This window comes from Apus apus, chromosome 6 (assembly GCF_020740795.1).
Source record: "Apus apus isolate bApuApu2 chromosome 6, bApuApu2.pri.cur, whole genome shotgun sequence".
Taxonomy (NCBI): Eukaryota; Metazoa; Chordata; class Aves; order Apodiformes; family Apodidae; genus Apus; species Apus apus.
Genome location: NC_067287.1, coordinates 34,306,423 through 34,326,180, shown reverse-complemented (window position 1 = coordinate 34,326,180; position 19,758 = coordinate 34,306,423).

Below are 19,758 nucleotides of genomic sequence, written 5' to 3'. Positions count from 1 at the left end.
AGATACTTGGGCTTAATAAATGGAATAAGTATGTTTGACTAACTGAAAAGATGAGTTGTCAAAACAGAATGTCCCCACTTTTTTGGTGCCAGTATCTTATCTTTTCCTTTCATGTCAATCTCTCTTGGTCAGTTTTTCTGCATCTGTGATCTATACATTACAAGCCAGTAACTGCTGGGAATGAGGCAGTGCTGGGAAGGGGCTGCAGAGCCCTACCTCAGAATGACATCAGGGCTTGCTGCATCTTGGCACGGATGCAGACAGGAGCAGTGAGGTGGATGTGATGATGCACTCTGTCTTTCTGCAGAGACAGGTATCCATCAGGGTGTGCCTTGTTGCTGGCAGAGCTGGGTAAGTGGTGCAGTTTAGGTAACATCACAGGGAACATACAGGATGGCTGAGAGTGAAGGGGAAGAGTAGACAGGAGTCTGGGAAGAGAAAATGAAGTTATGAGAAAGTACTTGTATTATAGCTTTTAAGGAGTGTGAGGTGAACTGGAAATAAGAAAGGAGAGAGCTAGATGTGCATGCTCGTGCTTATGGACCTATGCCTCCAGTTAGGATAAAGAGCTAAAACAATCATGGAGAAACTCAGTTTTCAATATATGATAAGCACCTATTTCTGAAGGGAAAGCTTGGGAGGGGCAATGGGGTGGTGGTGGAGGGGGTGAAAGGAAAAAAAAGGCTGTGAAAACCAAAACACCACAACAAACCATACAAGCAAAGCTCTACAATCTGTTATTACTAAGGTGGAAAAAGCAACTAGAAAAAACATGGGGGATGACAGATTTGGAGAGGACAGCCATAAATATCCTAAAACTGCATCTAGGGAATTATACTGTTTTATCAAGGGCAGCCAAGCAAGAGGAAAGCATTTCAGGGGAGTTCAGCTTTCAGTGAAATGCCAGTTAATACCTAGTGTAAATTTAGGCTCTGCTTAATACAGACTCCTTCAATAACTTGCTTTCATTATACTTCTTAGTTCTCTAATTCTAAAGCATATGAAATATAAACAAAAAACGTTTATTACTTAATGCTTTAATATTTTAAACTTTATTTCTTAATAAGATTATATGCTTATGACAAAGCTTAAATATTATGACAAATATTGTGAAGGAGATAGTTGTGTACTTTAGTGGTGGCTGTGTTAATTTCACTTTGCAGTGATTTAATTGTCTTATTTTGGATTTGAATGTGTTGGTGTTTAAAAGTATTTTAATTTGTTTAATATGGAGATTAAATGTGCCATTTTAGAGCTGGCAGAATTCCCTTTTAATTCCCGTGTTTTCCCCCTGGGAAAAGTTGATCTAACTATACTTTTCCAAGTCAAGGGAATGGATTTAATCAAAAGTATCTTTGTATAGTTGCTGTGAAATTGCTTTTTTAGTCTGAGAAAGCAAAATTTGTACACTTGAGCTGTGAGGATTTCTTGATTTCCATCTCCAAACAATGATATGTGGCATCTGTAAAGGTAAATTTCAGAGTTGTGTCAGCATTCCCTAGTAATGGCAGCAGCTCAGCACTTGGGTCTGTCTCTTCCATAACTTGTACTGTCCATAATAGAAAGTCTCTGATAGTTGCAGCACTGCTGTGGTGCATCTGGGGTTTCCCAGTGACACCAATGCTCTGACTATACTGGTTCCAGCTTGTTGTATGACAATGAATAATGCTGGAAATATATTAGGAATGTCTGAGTGGCTATTAGTCAACAGAGCTGTAAAGGGAATTCTAGCTTTGGAGCAGTGGCTTTGGCTGGCAGATGTGAAATTTAACCTTCCCCAAAATGCAAGACGTTAGGAGGAAGGAGAAGGACAGAACAAGAGTACAGAGCATCAGAGTGTTTGGAGGCAAATAGTTTATTTCTGCAGATTCTCCTTTCCTGGGGCAGCTCTGCTACTCTCCAGGGAGAATTTTTTTTTAGTGCTGGCTGACATTTTGCTTGAATAAATGGAGAACCAGGCTCCATGAACTTGCACTCTGTGCAGCTTGGGAGGCTGCAAATACGTTGCACTAGACTGTATCTCAAAATACAAGGTTTCATCATCTGGTTGCTAAAAAGCAGCCACCTGTAGTTTATACAAGAAGGGGTTGCTTCTATTTGTACTTTGGTGCAGGCTTTTCTGAGCTCCTAGGTATGCCTCATCAAATCCCTGTGACATTCAAGTCAACACCATCATCACCTGCTCCGTTCCCAGTAAGCTGATGCTAATAAATGTCGCTGTGCCTCTACTATGCCTCAAACAATTCATTGCTTCACCAAACATTTTATCCTTGATAGTACTTAGGCAGTGATAGATACCATGTATTTCCTAATTTGCCTTTTTTATTTTTTACCATGTCCCAAAATATTGTAGCACTTGACTTTCATGAGGTGACTTCAGTTGCGGCTTTGATTTCATTATTCTGCTGTCACCCTCTCCCTCCTTTGCCTTCTGACAGACGTGGAACATCATCTCTGAGCCAGGTGATACTCATGCAATTACTTGGTAGCAATAACTAATTTTTCAAGAGTAGCTTTAACTTAGCTAGCTGCAGTGCCTTTCATCTCACTGCCAGAGTTACCTGCAGTGCTTTCGTAATTCCCTCAACTCAGCCTTGGAAAGGTGAGAAACTGTCCAAAATACGTGAATGCATGTCTGTTCAAGTAGGAGGTCTAGTTCCTTCTTTAACTAGATCTTGCATATACAGCAATTTTTTTCACTACTACGTATTGCACTTAACATGAAATAAAGAAAAATTATGAATTAATGTTAAATTGTATGAATTTACAGAAAACAACCCATTGTCAAATCTATAATTCTGAAATGGCTGGTCTTGCACCTGAGCAAATACAATATATTGAGCCAGGGCTGATGGAAATAAACGGATTTAAGGAGGAGTACTTGTTTAAGAGCCAGGAAAGGAAACCTCTAATGTGTAGTTTAAATGCCTATACTTGAGGATAATAGACTGAATTTGGGTTTGATTTTTAGCTGATATATATATATATGTATATATATATTTTCAAGGGTATTTTGTACAACCCCCCCCCCAAAACTTAGTATATAGTTGGATATGGCAAAAAAGTATGTAGAACAGAATAATTTCTGATTTCATTTGCTGCTTAAGAGCTTCACAATGGCAGTTTTTCAATGATGTGTATTTCTGATCTTACTCTTGCTTTGAACAGGCATAAGGTTGCATCTTTCTCTATTTCTAATGCAATAGGCATCCATTTGCCATACATCCTTCAGAAAAAGGAAGCGAAACCTAAAGCATAGCTAGAGTGATGAAGTCCAGGATTAATTTCTGCAGAAATCTGGTGATGTGATGCTTATGTGTCCAGACTTGAAGTCGATTGAAATTACAGATGAAATAATGAAAAGAAAATGGACTGTTGGGCTCTGGTTTATGGACTTAGTGTGGAGCATCTATGAAAATCGGCTCTAACTTATAGTTCTTTCTTACTCCCACTGTACTGGTATTTTTAGTAGTAACCTTTTTTCTCCTTTTTGGTTTGACACCATTTTAAGATGATTTAGACATTTTTTGCCTTTAACTGAGGAACTGAGTATTTTTAGCTGCATATCGACATTTTTCTGTGTTTGGAGAAAAATGTTCTTGAGTGGCTGCCAATAAAACTTTGCTCCTAGCTGCCATTCTTGTCATCAGTTATTGTTCCCTTGTCACCCTAGACAGAAAAAATAACTGTAGTTATCCCATCACCATTTGTGCTGGGGTTTTAATCTAATAACGGCATCTATTTACTTGAAAAAATTTTCTGGACATAGCCATTATATTACATCGTGAAATTTTGTAGGGAGTTTTCTCCTTCAGATTTTTTTGCCCAGATGGTGTATTAGGCCAGAGAGCTTGTGACTTGTCTTACTTTAGTGGAGCTTCTGTATCCTATTGATTAAGTTATTTCGACCCTTGGTTTACTTTCTCTCTTCTTAGAGGGTTGGGAAAGACTTGTTTTTTTCTTTATTTCTAACATATTACTAATATTAGCAACAAGATCAGTTGAAGCATATGTCATATGTCATGAAAGTGTCTTAGAACTCTTACATTTTACCAGTTTCACAAATGACCCTAGATGTCAACTAAATTATTTTTAAGGTTAATTTAAAGCTGGTGAGTTTTCTTATTCTTCACTCTTGGCTACAATTCACAGACTGCCTGGCTTTTTCATGTTGCTGTAACCGCATAAAAAGACAATTGGCAGAAAGGCATGTAGACGTTTCAATTAATTTTGCACAAGATTCCTGCTATACCTAATAATTCCAGCTCTTGGGTTGTGCTGGGTTTTTTTTGTTTGGGGTTTTTTGTTTGTTGTTTTTTTTTTTTTGTCTTGAAGGTTTTCTGGCCAGTTTGTCTTATCAGTAACTTCCAGTTAATTTGATAGAAACAAAAAGACTAAGCAAGACTTGGGGGGGGGGGCGGCTCAGAATTTAAAGCAGCTCTGATTACTGATAAGGGAAGAAAGCTTTTGACAGCAGAAGCTCTATCTGTATGTGCAAAAATGTCTTGACAGAAATTGCAAAACTGAATGACTAGTAGCAGTGTTAAACATGAATTCAGTAATATTAGAGCAAACAGAAATGTGAAACTTGGCCTATTTCTAAAGAACACTGTTTTAAAACGTTCTCCGTACATTTGGGTAAAGGGAGGGTAAAGTTTATATCAAATGCTCCATTCTTTTTGAACAAAACACCTGGGTATATTTCCTCCTTTTTCTGGGATCCTAAGTGTCAAAAAGCCATACTAAACACAATATTTGATAGAGACCCCAGCCTTCACAGTTAGAAACTTCTCTTGAAATGCAATTCATTGCTAAAGCTGGCAAGTGGTTATTTAACCCAAAGTTATTCCTTTTTTGTAGAGTAAAGTATTACTTTTATATGTGATTGGTAACCAAGGTAAGTAATTGGAATAACGCACCATCCCTCCAGTTGTTTGCTAAACATGTGGTAATATAGGCAGGCAAAGAAGAACAGACTAATTTGGGCAATGCTCTAGCTGATGAAGAGGACTTTGGCATAGCTGATTCTCTCCTTCCCCCCCAAATTTCCCATCTTGGTTTGCTATGGCTTAACACTACAGATGTGGTATCCTGGGCAGCATGACTGTCACATCATTCCTGCTGTATTTTTCCTTCTAGGGGAAGGAGACAAACGGAATTTACTGAACTTGACCCAGTATTTGGTCCTGGAAGTGAAACTTGGTGAAGAAATGCTGAGCTAATGCATATGCAACAACACAAGTTTACATTGCTGAGAGGGTAGATTCTGAATGAAGCAAGTTTGTGTGGTCACACAATATATTTTAAATACATGTGTGAATCAAAGCCTAAGTGCAAAAAGGCTGCAAGTCCTGTGCCTGTGCTCTTTTGTGACATCTCTTCGTATTTGGTGCAGATACTGCAGCAGCTGTGGATCACTGAAGCTTAGATGCATCACATGCAATATTTTTTTTTAATTATTTTTTTTTTCTGTGTGGACTTGTCTCCTTCCTGAATGACTGAATCTGTGACTCTCTTGCATCTTGGAGGCAGCTGAAATAGGGCCCTAGATCTGACTCAGCACATTAGCTGGGTAAAATGTTTCTTGATCTAGGAGTTTGGATTGTCTCAGAACTAGCTATGCAAGGTACAGTGTTTGTCTCTATGACTGGAGTAGCCTGTAGATGACCTTGGCTATGGAAAGACATGTTAAACCTTTGATTAAGGGCAGCCTTCCTAACTGCTTCAGTATTGCTAATTTAATTACAAGAATTAGATATTCCCTCTGGTCCTCTTCCACTCCTGAAGCCATTAAGGTGTGTTGGTGCTCTTGAGGATACCCAATGAAGCTTAGCCTTACTGGTATAGCAAGGGAAACCATGCTTGACTGTCCTGTATTGTTCAGTTCCTATAACTGTGCATAAGGACAGTAGCTCAGCATTGTGAGTTTCTAGGAATACTGGAGGTAGAAGGGGAGCCAGGTCATATCAAACTACTATCAAGCATATTTAGCATCATCTCATACTGCTACTTCTCATCTATTTAAGTGGAATCTCTGTATGAAAGATCTATTTCGTTTGCTAGTGTTTTCTGAATATTCTAGGTTATGACCACAGTATCCTGGACAAATACTGTCTTTCAGTGTATTTCTAGCTATTCTATTTTGCCTAAGACATTAGAAGAATTGGATCTTGAATTTCCACCTGAATCTTGGGTGCTTTAAAGAATTGTCTTTTCTTTAGTGTCTCTCAATGAAATATTGTCTGAAGCATCACAAATTTGGGTAACAAGAAACTGAATTCCAAAGCTGTTAAGTTTCTTATATGAAAAGAAGATTCAAAGCAGAAATGACTGTTGCACGTGTTGAAAGAGCCAGATTGTCTTGTGCAGTTCTTAAGATAGTGATGCAAGTGTCTAACATGTGAACACACTTCTCTTCTTGCCTCGTCTGCTGATGATACTAGTGTCTTTCTTAATGTGGATTGTGTGAAGTTTTATCCTTTTTTTTGACAAATTGCTGCTTATCTAAAAGTTTCAGCTCTCATTGTCAATCCTGTGAGCACGTAAGAGCAGGAGCCCAACTGACTCTACACATGCTCTGCAATACTTCATATTGCTCTATCTTGATTTCTTACAAACACAGTAAGCACACTGTTTTGGACTAGAGCTTATGGATTAGCTACTCTGCTTGTGTATAGTGAAGAGAGGTTTAACTTGTAAGACTATTTCCACTGTGGACTTGTAGTTATAGTCTTCTAAAAGAAGTATAAGGGGAAGCCTCCCTGAAATAAATGTTCAGTTTTAGTATTCTCATGTTGATCTTCACAACAACATATGAAGTGTGTATATATATATTTTACAAGGATACATGATTTGATACCTTGGTATCAAGAATCGGTAAAATAAAGGTTAGTGCTGCAAGGATTCATGCTGATGGACTCTGGTTTCCAAAGATCCAGCCTCAAACCAGTGGAGTTTAGTTACCAAGATGATGTGATTGTAGTGTCTTAGAAAGCATAAGCACTTGATTGTTTCTGTAAATTTAGACCTTTTAGTCTGTGGTTTTGCAGTTTATTTTTATTTAGCTCTCCTTGTTTTCCATTATTTTTCAAAATATTTTTTAAAAACTATTTGGTTTGTCTTGGGCTACTTATTTCCACTTTTTTGGTGTGTTTTTAGCAATGTATTTTCACTCCAAGAGCTTTATGTACCCTGGTAGCTTCCTGCCCACCTCTCATCTGATTTCTGAAGTAGATTTTTTTTCCTTTCAAAATGGCAAGTCTTCTAAAAAATACTTAGGTGAGGCGGAGGCATAGATTAAAATGAGCCAAACCTCTGAAGTAAAAATCAAAGACCTAGAGGATAAAAGTAAGATGTTATTTCATCATGAAAGATGGGTAAAATTGGTGGAGGGCTCTCAATCACCCAGCACAATATACTTAGGTCAGTATTTATGTATTTCTGGGCAAGCTATAAACAATGTGTACATGACTTGAGCTATCATTAATTTCATCAAGGTCCAACACAGGAATTCTGCTGTGGTGCTTGAGAAGCAACTCCCCCAAAGCCTGTTTCTCCAGCTAAGCTTTTACTTTTGAATAAAGCAGGTACTAATATTAGAGTGCTGGATGAAGCTTTACAGAAGCATGTGATGTTTCTACTGAGCTTAATAGTGGGCATAAGATAAACATGGTCAGAGCTGATAGACTGCTCTATGTGGTTTCAAATTCATGAGCACCAGAGTCAGTTAGAAATTATTTGAATTAAGAACAAAAAAGTGGTCCAGGAACTGACTAAGGAAACAGCTTGTGATTAAAAAGCCTAAGAAAATTTCTGGGAGTAATTCCATTAACTTCAGGTGTTCACAAAACTGTACTACTTTGATTCAGCAGTCAAATGTAAGAGCATCATAAATTTCATCAGGACCTCTCTCATCCTGCAGTGTCTAGCTGTGAACATCTTGCTATTGAAAGAAAAGCTTGTTTTAGCTTCCATCCCAGCTTTCTGCCTTCTAAAGAATTCTGAACTTCCAGTAGTGCAGGGAGTAAGAGAGATGGAAATGAAAACAAAGTGCAGTTTAAATGAAGGGTGAAGGTGGAAAGTAACTGTGGAGAATGGTGCACATGCAGAGACTTATGAGACAGCATGAAAGGGAACAGACATATTGCTGAATGCCAGGCTGTGTGCTGATACACAGACCAACAGCATTTAGTAGCAGGCATGGAGAGGTGTGTGTGGCTCTCCTTGTGTGCTGGGACCTAGATAGACATGGTACATAGCTAGCATAGGTATTTTAGTTACTAAATTAACAGATGTAATTGATCTTAAAGGCCTTTTCCAACTTAAATTATGCTGTCATTCTAGGATTTTTTTTGGATTCCTGGTATTAGATGTCGTAATTCCTTGCTATAATGTGCTGAGTAGTACCTCTGCACTTTTTGCTTCACCCTGTTTCGTTTATGCTGTGCAGCAGTAGTGTCAGCTGAATGTGGACGTGGCCAGCCTCTGTGGCTGGGTTGGTGCCTGCTGGAGGGTGGTGCACAGAGACCTACTTGGGTCAAGTAATGACATTTGTTCCATTTCTGAACTTATTTGTAGTTATTTGTTTATTGAATTTGAGGCTGTTGTATTTTAAGGTGTTCCATGTAGAGTTTCCAACTCATGACTTTTAATCCATACCTGTTTGAGAAACTTTAATATCTAAAATGTAGAAAAACATTATTTTTTTCTTGGATGTGGCTGGTTTTGCAGGAGGCTTCCCTTCTGCTTCTGGAGTACTTGAAGAAATTACAATAAATCCAGCAATGCTTAGTGTTTCTGAGGGGTAGTTTAAAATTGTGCTTTATCGGTTGCTTATCCAAATGTTGTTACTGTGTCAACAAATACAACCTCTAGAGACTCTTCTCACAGACCTTCTAATAAGTCTAACACTTTACACTGCCTTCCCTCTCACTCTTAATCTTTTGCCTCTTGGTTAGAAAAAATGTGCCCTAGAAACCAGACCAACAGGTTTTGCATACTACATATCTAAATATTGACTTGCATGTTGAATAACAGGTTTCCACTTATTTAGAGATAAAAATAACAGCATTGCTTTTATTAATATTTTTGCCTTTTTAATACAGCTATAGGAGAATTTTCTAGGCTTGGCAAAACTTTTAACCTGCATCTTTAACTACTAGAAGTTATAAGTGTTCCTCTGACCTTCATGAACCATGGGTTCTTGCCCAGTGCTGGCTCCAAGAAGCTGCCTGGTGGCTGGTGACCCCAGCTGACATGGGAACGGGCAGGGCTTGAAAGCTGCTTGGAGCTGCTGGGCATTGCTGCCAAAGAAAGAATGGATATTTACAGATCTGAAAAATTAATAGAAATCTGCCAACCTGTCAACACCTGTGAGTACTTAGCTTAGATGGATGCCCAAGAGGAGAAGGGAGAGCAGGTGGAGAGAAGCCTCTGAGACAAAGAAAATGTTAATTCAGGTTTTGTTTTCCTGCATTGTGTCAGCTTTGATTTCTTCATCTTTGTCTACATCCCGACATTATCAGCCATAATTGGGCAAGTGGCTTGAATGAACGAAGGCTTTGTCTAATTAAATTGTGAAAGACTGAAATACAGGTGGAATTGGATTATCCAAGCAAAATGACAAAGTAAAAGTACCATGCACTTGAGTGGCATGACCTATTGAACTTAAAGTTAGCTTGCTAGTTGTCCTACTGATACTGCTTGGACAAAAACTGACATCACCTTGTGTGCCTGTAAAAGACACAAATAGTTTAGTCTTATATGTTAAAAACTAGTATTTATAATACACACTGAGATGACTAATATGTGTGAGTAGTTAAACGTTAATAGCTAATACAGCAATTCTTGATTTCCTTGAAATCCTAAGGATAAAAAGATATCAGAACTTTTTTAGTGGTGTCTTGTCTTTTGCTGCCTCTGATCATGGGAAGACAATTCCAACAGGGGGCTAGAGGCCCTGGTTTTTCACTTGGATCAAATAAAACAGATAAATACAGTGATCATTTTTGACATCTGATAATGTAAGGGTATCAATAAAACTCAAACTAAAAATGCTTAATGGTATTTTTTTTATTCATCTCTCCTGTACTAAGATGAAATAATTCAGTGAGACAAAGCTAGGTGCTTTGTTTCTGTGGCAGAGTTTGTGGGAGTGGGTGCCAAGGAGGAAGGACCTAAGTATTCAGAGTGTTGTGAAAGGGCATATTTTGAATAATTTACTGCACATGTTGTCACAGTAACTCAAGTAAAATTATTCATTGAGTGACATTTTTTTAACAAATGTTGGTTTGCATTCATAAATATGGCAGAACCTTGGTAAAATTATTTCACTTTTATCACAATTGTGGTGTTTGGATCTAGCATGATGAAAGATATACTTGAGTTCTGATCAATATATGAATTAACTGTGTTCTTGCTAGTTTAAAGACAATCATTCCTTGGCTACATAATATAATGCAGATCAGAAATGTGGGGTTTTTTTCCATCCCAGGAATAGAAGGAAAGGTTAATTTCAGTGTCTGATGGTTGAAGGGAGAGTATTTCAATGAACTTAATATAAATGGTTCTTCCTAATTCTTGGATAGTAATTTACATGTAAATATGCAACTTAAAGTAGTCTTAGCCTGATCATGGTATCTATATGTATGAAATAATAAACAAATAATGGCTTTTGCTTTTTTTTATTCTTGGAGCTGAGTTGAGAGCTTTTGATGCTGTTGGATTACAACAGCTGCCTGTGATCAGAAGTAGTTGTTTTTGTATTAAGGGCTGGACAAAGGTGTGAGTGTGTTAGGAAGCAGATATTGAGCTCATTCCTGTTAAAGTAGGTTTTGCAAATTTGTGTAGTCCTGGTGTAACTACAGTTTCTGTGCAAAATGCACATGAAAGTATTGCTCCATCATGCCTAAATACTCCCTCTTTTTAATAGATGGCAAGTAACTCAGGTTATTTCAAAGCTATTCATGGAGTAAGATGGCTTGCTTCACTGTGCTCTGCATTTTATTGTACAGGATATCTACCCGGTATGGGAACCAACAAATCCATTTTCTGGGTGAAGATTTTCAAAGCAATTTTCTCAATATGATGAAAGCAGCTGCTGAGCTTCCTCCAAAAATCTCTGATAGCATTTTTTCTTATCTTCCTCTCTTCCCATATGCTACCTTGTTTCCATAAACTGCTAGGAGAGCCTGTTTTTTTTTTTTTTGTAAATCTGTGTTTTATTCCAACTGCCATCTGATGGCTGTTCTTGCGCTTGCAATACCCTTGGAACTAGATGAACTACATGGCTGCTGTTGTTGTGGGTGCTCTTACCTGTGCTGTGGGACTGTGCTGGGCTCCTCTGCTGCCGCTGGTGAGGGATGTAGCACTTTGAACTGTCTCACTCAATGATAACTGTCTCTAGTTTAGAAAGCTGATTAAAAGTGACTGCTTTTGCCAAGGCAACATAATTCACGTGAAAAGGTGTTGCAGCTCTTCTGATCCAATTTAACTCCCTGTAAACTTGTGGCTGCCTTTTTTTCAGCAAGCTTTGAGCCTAAGCATGTTAGCATGCTGAGGCAGCACAACTCAAAACCCAGCATATCTTTGCTTTAGACATGGAACTTAAATCTGGAAGTCAAGCTTCAGTCTCTTGTCACGTGTATCAGGATTGTACCTGCTGGGATGTTTTGCAGGGGGATTAGGTTTTCTGACCACAGAAACAACAGGGATAAAAGTTTGTTTGATTTAAAGGGTGGTATACTTCTGTCTGAAGAAGTAATTTACTTTTTATTCATGATTAAATAAGTTTACTTCTGGTGACAGAAATGTCTCTAGAATACACTTAATTAAAAATAATTAAATTACAAATGAAAGTTATATTGTTGACTTGTTTTCAGAATAGAGTGCAGTATTAATAATGTGCAGTATTAAATATGGCTGCATCAACTAGTTTTAGATGTTTGAGTTTTTAACTAGCACAGAGATGAAGATCCTTTTGATATCAAAAAAGAAATTACACAAAAAAAAAAAGCCCTTCATAGCGTTTGGAGACGCTTTTCATTTCCTGGGCTGAGAAACACAATGGGAAGCTTCTAAAGCCCTCTTCAGTATCACAGAGCAACTTCTGCTGAACTGGGTGAACCCGGAGGTTTGAGCACAGCAGTCCCATCCTGTTGGGAGTCCCGATAAGGATATTCAGATCAGATAGAACTTGAAAGAAAGGGTAATATTCTACTTCTGGTCTAGTCGGATGTTTTTCTTAAAAAATTTAGCTGAAGAAATCAGGTTGACAGCAGAGGCCCAGGCTCAGGCCTTGTGTTCAAGCCAAATGTTAGCTTTGTCTGTGCCAACACAATTAGAGTAAACGATGTAAAGAAAAGCTGTGGGGACCAAGTCATCAAGAGTAATTAGTTGCAGATCCTTGGACCTGAGAATGCATGCAACTCTGACTCAAGACAAGTGAAGCTTTTGGACTCTGCTAATTCATGGGTATTTTCATTTTACTTTAACACCTTAATCTTTTTTACATAATCTAAAGCCAATGACACTTTGACATAAACTGTCTCTTACTTCTCCCAATACTCAATTCAAATCAGAGTTAGGATCAGAATGAGAAAGATTCAAATTTATTCCATTATAAGTTCTGATAGATACTTGGCACACACAGTATTGATTGTAGGTATATTTGTATAGCTAATGAAAGACAAGTGTTGATTTTGTGTGGTATTTTTTAACTTTAGTTTTGTTTTTGTTGTTTTCTTGATGTAGGTCCCCTCTGTTTAATAGCTTTTACCACAAAGGTGTAGGGAAGGCAAAGGTGTTTCTTACTGTTGGTTATGTTGAATTGTATTGAATCTCTGGGAGATACATTAAACCTATAAAAATAGCCAAGTTTTTACCTTTCCTAGGTGGACTATGTTAGTTCAAAATAAAACCTAGACTTGAAAAGGGAAAGAAAATAATTTTACACTGCTGTGTGGCCTTTGTGCTTTTCCTCTAAGCAGCAGTCACTTCTGACCTTCCATTGCAACCAAACTACATACTTGGACTGTAGCTGTGCAAGTTACTATTTGGTGTAATTCAAAGGCACTGAACATGCACGAGGTATGATTCAAATGCCAACATCTGTAATGCTTGGGAACGTGGGGATTATATTTTCCATGGTTACTCTTTCTAAAAAATTATTTAACATGGACTTAGTTTTCTCAGCCCAATAGCACTAAAATAACTTCTTAGAAGGGTGGGTAAGAAAACAGCACCATTTTCATGCTTCTACCTTTTTTAGCTCATGATTTACATTTGGGAACTTCACCATTTATGTGACTGGTATTGCTGGTAGGTTTTTCTCAGCAATCCGTTTTCCACTGAGTTTTAAAATCCAGGTTTATATATATCTGTGTTCAGTAGCTCATACTGGGGTCCCTAATGATTTTTCATTTTCACAATTTAAGCTATGAGTGTTGCTGGGGTCATTTAAGATCATTGCTGCTACATTTTTTAGACAAACTCGTAGTGTTGAAAGAAGTCATGTGTATGAATAGTTAACTAATGAAAGTAACTTAATAATTTTTTTGCATTTAATTCCAGAAAGACTAAGATTACTTCAGATGCATTTCTTACTTGGCATCAGGCAGTGTGGTGAATTTTGGGGGTATAAAGGGTGTATAATAAATTTTCAAGACATGCCAGTTGAAATAGAAGCTGTCTTGTAGGATGAAGAATTGCACAGATATTTTGTTTCCTGTTTCAGTGTTTCTTAGAATTGTCAGAATGCTTACAGAAAGTAACTAATCTGAAATCTTATTTCTATAAACATTCTGTCAAACTGCTTGCTGGAATATTTATATAAAATAAAAAGAATAGGTGACTGAACACCTAATATAAATACACGTAGGGATGTGGAAATGTATTAACACACATGTTATTTCAGTACTCAGCTAGATGAAATTGTAAAACTGAACTTTGGATCCTCCCTGGATATAAGAATAAGTTCTTCATTTCATCCTTATCCTTTCAGATGAAAAAAAAAAAAAATCCTGATTTATTGATCTCACTTTGAGGCTTTATCACAAACAGTTGGAGGTTACTTGAGCTAATATGACATCTGTGCATAATTATGCATCTCATCATTCTTCCTTGTGCTACTCTGCTCTTCCTCTATTAAAAGTGTCAGGCCAATACTGCAAGCATAATGGTGCTGGGTTTTAATCATTGTACACACAGTAAACAAGTGTTCATTAGTAAAATTACAACAAAGAAGGGCTTAAAATTGTAACTTGTAAATAAAAAGCTGCTTTTCTTAGTTAAAAAAGACATTCTCAATACATTCCTTGCTTTAGATGTTTTTTCTGTCTCTCAGATGAAACTTCTGGCAGTATAAGGAATTCCTTGATCCCTCTGTCACCTCTCTTTAGCTACTAGACCTGCATTTTATGCACTTGAAAGATCTTCTTACCCACCTGTAGGTTTCTTCAGAACAATTTGCTACAGAGAAAAATCTCTATTTGTTTACAGAAAAGGATCAAGGAAGAAAAATGTCACATTTATGTTCAAATTAAAAAGAGGTATAGAATGAAAAATGTTAACATGGTATTAATACATACAGGTATATTATGATGTTATATCAAGTAAAAAACCACTAGCAGAAAGTGTTCAGAGGGACCTGTTGCTGAGGATATCACTCTGGTTATTCTGGTGTTCTCCTGAGACGTGAGTACTAAGGGCTTAAATTTGTTGGGGCAGTCTGAGGTAAGAATTTCTCTTACCTCATGCCCCAAACTGAATCAAAGCTTAATTTGTGGTTTTGGCCCAAACTTCTCTTTTCAAGATGGCAGAAACCTTTCTGGTGAAAAAATTACTTTAGAAAGGGTGGGGGGAACCCAGAACCAAACCATCTGAGAAAATTTAATCCAGGCTTTCTTTATTCATTTTTTTTTTTTAAACTGCTTTATCCAATAATCTAAAAATATACCTATTCAGTTACCTGAAATGGAGAAGTGTCCTTTCACAAAGAAGAGGAGACTCTGTTGAAGCTATTCACTGATACGGAATCATTCTACAGGTTTTTGCCTGTGTTTCTTTTATACCAAAAGTAGTATAATAACATTTCACCTAAGGGGTCCTCAATATCATCCTTTAGAAAGAGGATGTGGTTCAAACATGTCTCTCCCCTCTGTTAAGGTTGTACAAGCTGTAATTTGGTGTAGTATCTGTTCAGGGGACAAAATAACAGTTGAAAAGTAGCAGATAGTTGGAAGCTTTTCAATAGTCTCTTAATAATCAGACTCAAATTTTTGACTGATGTTGAAAGAGAAGATGAAAACATCTTGATGAAGATAAATAGAAAAAAGAAACAAAAGATTATTTCAAGTGAGTTAGTGCACTGACTTTCTTTATGATGTTTAGCTAAAGTAGGCAAGGGTCTGTTTTGGTTGTAAATTCTGAGCAAGTTGGATCCAGAATGTATTTGGGATTTCCATTAAGATGTATCACATGTGCATGTCGTGTTTGCAGTGCTAAAGAAGAAAAGAATATTTTCAGAAATAAGGATAGAAATTTGCATAGCCTTTCTGTCAAGAATAAGTATAAATGTGTCATGTCTTAAACGTGTAGAATTGTTTCCCCTGATGTTCACAGAAACAAGGATGATTTGCCTAACTTGAGAAACAAATAATTTTAGCAATCATTTAGGGCATGGGACAAAGACTGTGGAGAGAATCCTGTGATACAGAATAGGTATTGTGAGCTCTGCCATAAGAGGGAAGCTCTTTCATGTTTAGAAGAAAGGTCTGTTTGCCTAAGATGGCTCTCACCCAGTGGGATAAACTGAGTCCATAAATGGCTTATTCTGATACTTGCTTTTGCTATATTTGCATTTTCCGTTTGTTTCCTACCAGATTCAGAAACTGAAGAGGTAAACAGAAGGAATGTTATAAATCTGTGGTGGTGAACTTCCAAGTCAGCATTTGCTAGCAACTTGATTTTCACGTAGATGTCAGAACTGCTTTTTTTTACTGCAGTGCTCTAAGTAAACATCAAGTAAACACCCTGTGAGATGTATATAATCTCTGCAGTCGTCACTGAAACGATGCAGTTCAACCATAGGTTTTCAGAGGTACACCCACTTATCCCCTATAAACAAATACCTACTTTGTCACATGATGTATCTGATGATGCTGGAACTCGGTGGATGTATAATCAAAATGTTTTCCTCCGTGTGAATCTTAGTCCTAGCAATAAATACAGTTTATAAAGGACTTTCAGACAGTTTCTCCCCCTTTCTTAGCTATTTGGTAGCATAGATTTCAAATGCAAATGCCATGTTGTATGTCCTATTTACTTGGTTGCTTCAGCCAGCTGGTTGGATTTTACTGGATACAGGAATGCAGGGTGGAGGTGGTAGAGCCAGTAGTATGGTGTAAAAATTCTGCTTTCTGTTGCTCTTTTCCAGTACAACATCTTAACTAGTAGAATAAACAGTAGACCAATCGTTACGTGCACTGCTTGGCCTGTTGTTTCTTGGCTGTAAACTAAAATTGGCTAAACTGAACACTTGCAAGCAGTCCCATGATAGAATAATAAGCTTCTTAGTTATGAACATATATGCAGTTTACCTCGAAATGGACTCTAAGTTTAGCATCTGGAAAATTGGTTTTCCTTCTCCCTACCAAAAATTTCCATTTCATAATGTCAAATGAAGATAAGCACATTGCAGCCTGACCATTGAATGCTGCACTGACATTAAGAAACAGGTTTTTGAATGAGTTGGAGAGTTTCTGGAGCAGCAGATTTCCAACAGGGATGCTGCAAAGGAGAGAGGGGAAAGAGGTGTGTTGGAGCGTGTCAGGTTTTGAATTTATAAACGTTAAGACAGAATTCTATTTATGCTTGCTGCCAGTTCATCACAATCGTTTGTGTCTTCTTGTGCAAGAGTAAAGAATGGAGTGGTGTTTGGAACAGCTGTTTTTTTCTGTTTGGTGATGATTTAAATAAACTTATTGGTACAGGCCGCTTTGCTAAATGCATACAAATAATAAAATGTGATTTCAGAGAGCTTTTTTCCAAATTAAGTGGAAATAGTGGAGAAGCTATACTTCAGGGATATATCTCCTTATGTGCGTCTTTAAATGTAGCACTGATTTCAACATAGTGACTTACATTGGTTTTGCTTGAACTCAACAGAAAAAAAAAAGACATAAATAACTTCGGGGAAGTGGCAAAAAATAATTTAAACCAATTCTTATTAATTTCAGTAGGACACTGTTTATGATGAGGCTGAATGATACAGCTCCAGGTAAGGTTATTGATGTTTTGCCCACTTTCAGTTGTTTATGTTCACCAAGAGCATTCACTTCAAAGTGTAGCATATGATGTGTTGTGTTGTATGTCCCATTTACTTGACTGAAACTTTGGTTTCCAAACAAAAATTGCTATTTCATTTTCTGAGAGCATTTATGTACTGGATCAGGCTGCCTGTTTTTGGCCAGGCACAGGTTCTGTAGATGAGGTTGGTGCTGTGCAAAGCAGATCTCTACCCTGTGCAGATTGCCCTATTAGTTCTGCTCAGACCTTGCCTTTCAACAGTCAGTGCAGTGTTGTTTTCTCATCTCTGATGGAATATTCTTTATTAATCTGCTTGTCATACGGTACGGTTTGTGACATGACTGTAATGTATCTGACATAAACAATCAGATGAAACATGATTGTAAGGCAAGCAGGCCAGAGAAACAATTTAAAAATTAATAACAGGCTGAGATATGTGAACTTTATATATTTGTTTTTGTTTAAGCAGTTCACAAAGAAATGGTTGTTTATTTCAAGAAATCTCCTGCATGCTGTTTCTAATATAACTGCCCATGTGTGAACTGTCATTGCTCTAACAGGAGAAATGCTAAAGCTCTGGGTTTTAACTTCTTGGAGTGTTTTTACATGAAGAATGAATTGAGCAAGAGTGGATGATCCAATGCAGAAATACATCTGTTGATCCATATTCAGCATACTGATGGGTTTGCACTCCAGTATGCAGTTTAGCATTCTTCTTAACCAGGGATAAAATGATTTAATTATTTTTTTTTTTGGTTGTTACCTTGAGCATGTGATTTTTGGTTAGTGTTGGCCTTTTTTTGCTATTTGTCAACTTAAAGGTGAACCTCTTGATCTTGAAAAGAGAACTTTGTGCCATGTTTTGAAATTGTTTTTAGACGCAGTTATAGCTGTCCAGAATAAGAAAGGATAGATTCTACCTTGGGATACATCTGCAAATTTTTATTTTGCAGTTAGTTTCTAAATGAAGTATCATCATTTGAGAAAAGCAGATGTAAGGTATACAAGAAGTTTGGCTGTGACTCTAACAGTGACAAATTATGAAAAAAAATAAATCATGTTGAGTTCAGTGGTGTTAGACTGAATTATTTCAGCTGAGAATCAGTTGTATGTTCTGGCAAAAAAGGCCAAGAAGATCTATTACACGGTCTCTGACAAGTCTCTTCTCAATCTAGTCAGTATATTTTGTTTGCCTTCACTCCTACATATTACAAACAGTAAAATTTTACTTTCTAAGGAAGGAATCATCAAAACAGAAGCAGGTGAGAGGATATGATAAGCGACCAATATTTCTTGTGCTTTGAAACTGCCAGTCATGATGAAGGTATTTAGAGATGATTTGAAAACATGCTTTCCCAGGGGCTTCAGGGGAAAATATATATGACAAAATGCTTCTCCTCTGGGATGTTTGAACCATAATCTGAGTATTCTTGGTTTAAAGTTTGATACAGATAACTTGACTATTTATATGCCACCATAAATTATTGCTCACTCAGAAATGGAAATTATGACAGCAACATTGGAGTTCATTCAGAATAGAAGTTTGAGTTCAGACCAAGTTGATGATAATGTGTTCAGAAGTGAACACTGGAAAAAATGAAGTCTGTCAGATTTTACATGCAGCTACTTTTTGTGTGAAAACCTCTTAAATATGTATGAAGAAAGAGCTGCATTGTGTCTTCCTGAAAGTCATAAATGGATTCACAGGGAAAAGTAATACTAGGACAAAAACTCATATGATACTCTTGCTGCTGCACATTCTTCCAACTTTATTTTTAGGGTACTTCCTCAGCCTGATATGGTTATGCCAGGTTTGACATCTAGTATTATATCCAAGTCATTTATTGCTTACCAAGTACTTTAAAGGGAAAAAAATCCACAAGCCAAAGGAAGAAAGTTTGACAAAACCCACAAACAATAAAAACAAGCCAGAAGTGAGCATCTGGTTCTATAAGGCAGAATGGCTTGTTCTTGAAGAGATTCTTCATGGTGCACCTTTTGAGAAGCACTGTCATGGGATCCTGTTTTACTGATACTCTGCCTTTCACCTCCCCCAGTAATGCTAGACAAGTCTTCATCACCCCTTTCTCCAGACCCATTCATTTATCCACAACTCAGGGAAGATTAGCTAAAACACAAAGAAAGATAAACCAGCAGAAACTTTTAAGGGCGTGTTTGTGTCTGAAGTTTTTGAAGGACTTCTGTAATTTCTGCCCTTCTTTTCCTCTTCGGCTGAAGTTGATCTAGGTAATGTGTCCTGTAGATGGGGATGCATCTGGAAGTACTTCTCCAGCCAGTGTGTATTCTGAAAGATGCCTCCTTTTCTCTTCCCTCTGTGGAAAGTATGATTCAGTTTGCAGAGCAGCTGTGGCTGCAATCTACTTTTGCAAATCAGCAAAACAACACTAAACTACTGTCCTTCCTGCCAAGGAACTGGTGCCTTGCCAGGGCAGT